At 40.8% G+C, this 5,756-nt stretch overlaps 1 long non-coding RNA gene across 1 annotated transcript in view; it reads right to left on the bottom strand.

Moving 5' to 3' along the window:
• Positions 1–5,756, bottom strand: part of LOC101847729 — a gene marked incomplete in the record, with an annotated part of 55,058 nt that overhangs the window by 40,561 nt on the left and 8,741 nt on the right. The window contains 1 exon segment of the long non-coding RNA XR_001184898.2: positions 3,042–3,481. This is a non-coding gene — a long non-coding RNA (transmembrane protein 163).

A 5,756-nucleotide genomic window follows, 5' to 3' on the forward strand; every position in this document is an offset into this window, starting at 1 on the left:
CTACTACTACTACTACTACTACTACTACTACTACTACTACTACTACTACTACTCTGCCGTGCCAAGGCAGAGCGACGTATCTGCGCTTTTAATGATTTTGAGTTATGTCGCGCTGCCATTGGAAATATGGGCAGAGCCCTTCAGTTACGTCCATAGTGAAATATCCTATTTGTAGTGCAGATACGTCCTCCTGCCTTTGACACAAGATGCAAAATGGGTATAGGCGTCCATTTAAACGAAAATACAAAAAAAATTTTTTCCGCAGATACGTCGGTCTGCCTTGGCACGGCAGCACTGACTACTGCGACGACTACTAGATTCTACTACTATTCCTCTATAAATCTATCTTCTCTTCAAAACATCACTATACTATTCAGTTAGAGAAGACAGCAGGAAAGAAAACCGTGAAGGATAGCTTAAAATTATGTTACAGCCAGAAGGAACAACGTTGCCTTTTTTTGTTTAGGAGTTTGAGATAAAGTTCTTGCGCATGCATGACACGAATATAGGACGCAGATTACCGCTGGTGAAAAGATACACCTGTCGACTTAACATACGGGGACTTACTGTTCGAAACAAAAAGACAACAGCTGGCTAGAAATGGAATTAACTTAACAATAATATGCTGCATTAAATGTCTGCTGTATATTGCGTTTCACTAACCGCTTTTTTATACCCGTGCTGTTACCGTGTGAGGTATTCCTGTGTCTGTTGTTTCTTTTTCATCCCTTGTCTCTCTTTCCATCTCTGTAAATGTCCGTATCCTGTCTGTCAGCTTTCCTCTTTCGTTCTTTCCTTCTCTCTTTCTGTTTTCCTCTCCCCTCCCCCCTCTGTCTGTCTGTCTGTCTGTCTGTCTGTCTGTCTGTCTGTCTGTCTGTCTGTCTGTCTGTCTGTTTGTATTTCTGTCTGTCTGTTTGTCAGTCAGTCAGTCTGTCTGTCTGTCTGTCTGTCTGTCTGTCTGTCTGTCTGTCTGTCTGTCTCTCTCTCTGTCTCTCTCTCTCTCTCTCTCTCTCTCTCTCTCTCTCTTGTTAAAGGTAAGCTTAAGCAGGGTTGTGGGCTCCTTGTGATTGGGGAGAAAGGTTTGTTCATTTTATTTTCTCTCTTTGTGTCTCTCTGTCTGTCTCTCTGTCCGTCTCTCTCCGAAATGCTCTTTCTTTCTTTTCTTCTCTCTCTTCTTTCTCTCTCTCTCTCTCTCTCTCTCTCTCTCTCTCTCTCTCTCTCTCTCTCTCTCTCTCTTGTCTCCAAATTGCAGCTCAGCATCCCGGAACATACCGCTCACACATGTGTGCGTGTTGAGTTATGCCAATCGGGCTGACACTCACAGGCGGGCAGGGAGAGTTGAATAAAAACAAAAAAATAAACCCAAAACCAAAAAAAACTAAAATTATAAACAAGTGTCAGCTGAAATGTAGCTTCCGTGCCAAATGTCAAGACCACCTCTCTCTCTAGCTTTCAGAACACATAATTTACGGGGTTTTTTTCAGTTTCAGCAAAAGTTTAACGGCTTTTTCAACACAATTAGGTAACTTAAATGCGAAGATTAGAGGTATTGCAAGACAGTGGCATACGCTAAAAAGAAGATGGAGAGATAAGAATCATAATGTATTTGATAGGAAAGAAGGACCAAACCTCATTAGAGCACTCGCAAACCACCCACATATTCACGTTAAGGTGAGAAACGATAAGATACAGCTTATTAATCCAGGAGAGAAATTGTGGGTTGGTCTGACCAGAACATCAACATACAAAGATTCAGCATTAACTAAGAGAAATGTACTCATTATGTTTATGCGCGATGAGACTCTTGCAACGAGGCAAAACTCGCTCACCAAGATTACCGTACATAAACAGTGTGTCCGGGGGCATAAACTATCTCTCCCTCTTTCTCTCTCTCTCTGTCTGTCTCTCTCTCCGTCTTTCTCTCTTTCTCTCTCTCCCTCTCTCTCTCCCTTTCTCTCTGTCACTGTCTCTATCTCTGTCCCTCTGTCACTGTCTCTATCTCTGTCCCTCTTTCTCTCTCTCTCTCTCTCTCTCTCTCTCTCTCTCTCTCTCTCTCTCTCTCTCTCTCTCTCTCTCTCTCTCTCTGTCCCTCTTTCTCTCTTTCTCTCTCTCTCTCCTTACACAAACCCACACTCACAGCTCCACCACACACGAAAAAAACCCTCAGTCTTCTTTCTGTCTCTTCCAAACACATGCATTCACTCACAGCTTTCTCCGTGTCTTTCTGACACATAAGACACACACATAAAGCATAATCATTCAAAATAAAAAGGATCGTTCTATATCTTAAAGCTCTGTGGATATTGTTCTCTTTAATTTTATAGACAAGGGGGGATAAATGAGTTATGCCTTGGCCTATCTATCTATCTATCTATCTATCTATCTATCTATCTATCTATCTATCTATCTATCTATCTATCTATCTATCTATCTACGTACTTGCCCAGCTGTTCGTCAGTATGTCTGGCTCACAGTCTAAACGTTTATAAGTCATACTGTGCTACCGTAGCGTCATTTATTATCTTCTATTCAGTCTCTCTCTTGTGTAAATGTAAGAGCTATCACTTGTATTTGTCTGTGTCCTTATCTACTTAACCTTTCCAGACAAGTTAATGTAATGTCTACTTTTAGAGAAGGAAAAAAGGAACGAAAAACAAAGCCACATGGAAAGTCCACAACACAAAAAGTAGGCCACAAACAAATACAATATTATAATAATGTTGCTGAAGAGGCAAGAAATCTCACAAACAAATACAATATTATAATAATGTTGCTGAAGAGGCAAGAAATCTCACAAACAAATACAAATGAAATGGAGAAATAATGCAATCATAATATTAGCGAGCAATTACACAGAGCAAGCAAACCATTCCCTTGAAACAATATAAAGTAATGATGGTAATTATGTTATGTTAGAAAAACAGGATAGATAATGAAGTACAATCATGCATGCAGTTTATTTACAAGATATGTTAAATTATAATAAAAACAGGCTAGAGTATGAAGTGCATGCAGTTTATTTACAATAATAATATGCTTACCGAAGTAGGGAACTTTGGGCGATCGCTTTGGTGGTAAGGATTTTCTCTCATGATTCCACAATAATCCCATGCCTGGCTTAATGCTGTACTCACTTTCCTTTTCATCCTCTAAGCCTGGCACATGCAGTTCAAGACACACACACGCAGACACACGCAGAAGACTCTCGCGCGCACACACAAAGTGTGACCTATATTTTACATCTCCTTCGAAATAATAAATGGAAGAACTCCAGAGTTCTTGAGTGCGCTCTGTTGTAGAGTTATTATAGGTCTACAGCATTATGTTCACACACTAGGCGGCCGGGGAAGGAAAGAGCTGATAAGAACAACAGACCATCCGTGCGCTGTGTGGTTTTTTATTTTGGTTTTGTTTTTCTCTGTCCGTCTGTTCTGTTTTATGACAGCACAGCTTGTGGTTTCTGTCTCAGCTACTTACTGGACTGGGCGGGAAGGGAGAGGGGAGGGGTACATTCAGGTCATAGGACGCTGGACGCATCAGGTTTCTGTCCGTCTATCTGTCTGTATGTCAGTCTGTCTGTCAGACTGTCAGTCGTTCGACGTTCCTGGCAGTCGCGCGCTGCTTCGGTTGTCAGCTGTGAGTTGTGTGAGTGGTCGGATAGCGTTGATGTTGACATGACTTGTTATTGGCGAGCTCGTGTCGTGTTTATTCACACTTCTCACTCCCACTGTCAGCCGGTACCGGGAACGGATAATTCGAGAGGCATCGTGATGAAATCAAGCGCTCGTCAAAATAATGAAATGGATGAACTCGTCATTTTGCCGCCCGTTGGGCAATATTTATCGATATTTGCTCACCTTAGTACCTTTTATATCCACTTAGCAGCACATTTCTGGGTGGATTTTTACTAGAAAAAACGTTGATCAAAAGGAAACAAAAACATATAATTAGCTGTTTTCAAGTACATAGCCTAAAAACTTTGTGCGGCCATTTTCTCGCTAATTTGTCCTCTGAAACTCGACCACATTCACATCCTTCAACTACAAATAGTGGGTGGTTGGCGGGTGCTCTGGTGTGGTTTGCTTCTTCTTTCCTATCAAACATATATCGTCCTTATCTCCCCTCCTTCTTTTTTATGATTGTTACTCTCTTGTAACACCTCTAATCTTCTGGCGCTCATATGACCTTATGCAGTTGCGAGCGCCGTAAAACCTCTACTAAAACAAACAACTACGAATATCTCGACTTCTATTCAAGATATATTATGGGTATCTTTTTTATTTAAAAAAAACAAAAACAAGACAGATGAACTATCGTTCATGTGATATCATTAACTTGATATGCCCCCAAAAAATGACCAACGCCTGATTCCATCGCGTCGCGACACCTGCTATCAAAGTTTGCCAGTTGAAACAAGCCGATGACCACTTAGTGCTCCGAATGTTAATTATGAATATCATTCATATACCGTAGTGCTCTATCCAATGGAAAACAGACTGTGAGTGGAGTGCAATCATTGGAATTTAAAGAAGACAATCCAAAGACACGAAAAACGTATGCGCTTTCGCCGAGGTGAAGAAAAATGACAGAAACCAGGGGTCTAAAACTCTAAGTAAGAACCAGGACGCCGTTGGAGACAGAGACTTCATCAAGATCATATCGCGCCCTTACTATGAAAGAGTTCTTACTCCGTGGTGCATAGTTTTGAGAAAACTGAATTCGAAGATTCACACTCTTATAGCAACAACGTCTTTAAATCCTCCTTCGTTTTAACGTCAATCATAAGAATGTACAGGTGGGATCTGATTATCTCGAGTCTTTGATACAGTGTGCAAGGTGTCTGTGTAATTTCTGAGGCATCATGGTGAAATCAGGCGCTCGTCAAAATAAAGCAGAAGAAGAAAACAGCATTTTTTTTCCTGTATACAATTTTTGACGAATTTTATTTTTTGGCTAAACGGCTTTTATGTCCATTAAAAAATACATTACTGGGTGGATTTTACTGAAAAACGTTGATTAAGGCAGAGAGAATGTAAATTTTCAGTTTCCAAGGACTCTTAGGCTATGAGAGTTATCAAACTTTGGCAGCCATTTTCTCACTAATTTTACATTTGAAACCAGGCGACTCTAACTTCCTCCAATCTAAAATATCTCTACTTTTATTCAAGATAGATGTGTATTTTTTTCATTAAAAGCAAGGCACATGAACAGGTTTTAAGATTATACCAATAACTCCTTATGCCCAAAACTGACGAGCGCTTGATTGATTCCACCTCGTCGTGACAAATTTATGTGTAGATTTAGTATGTAATGTAACTCAGTTCTCGCTGAAAGAGTGGTTAGAACCCTGTTGTTCTAATTAGTCTGTGGTGTATGCAACAAATGGAATTAATTTATCTCCAATAATGAAGTGCTAGGGAGAGCAGAAATTGAAGATGTCAACACAACCATAAATAAAAGAGAAGATGGAGATAGATATCTGGGACATGTTCTGAGAATGCCGAAGACGAAACTGTCCTATCAGACAGGTAATTGGAAACCAACTGGAAAGAGAAAGAGGAGAAGACCAACTGGAAGCTATAGAGGCGCAATAAGAGATGAGGCAATCACCCAGGGCCTGGATGTGCCGAAATTGGAGAAAGTAGCCTGGGACGGACAATCGTGGCGTCGACTGTTTTCCGACGTATGTACCTGACGGTATAGGGAGAGAGTAAGTAAATAAGTATGCAACAAGAGGAGTTGGGAAAGCCCCCCCC

This window comes from Aplysia californica, unplaced genomic scaffold (genome assembly GCF_000002075.1).
Source record: "Aplysia californica isolate F4 #8 unplaced genomic scaffold, AplCal3.0 scaffold00212, whole genome shotgun sequence".
Taxonomy (NCBI): domain Eukaryota; kingdom Metazoa; phylum Mollusca; class Gastropoda; order Aplysiida; family Aplysiidae; genus Aplysia; species Aplysia californica.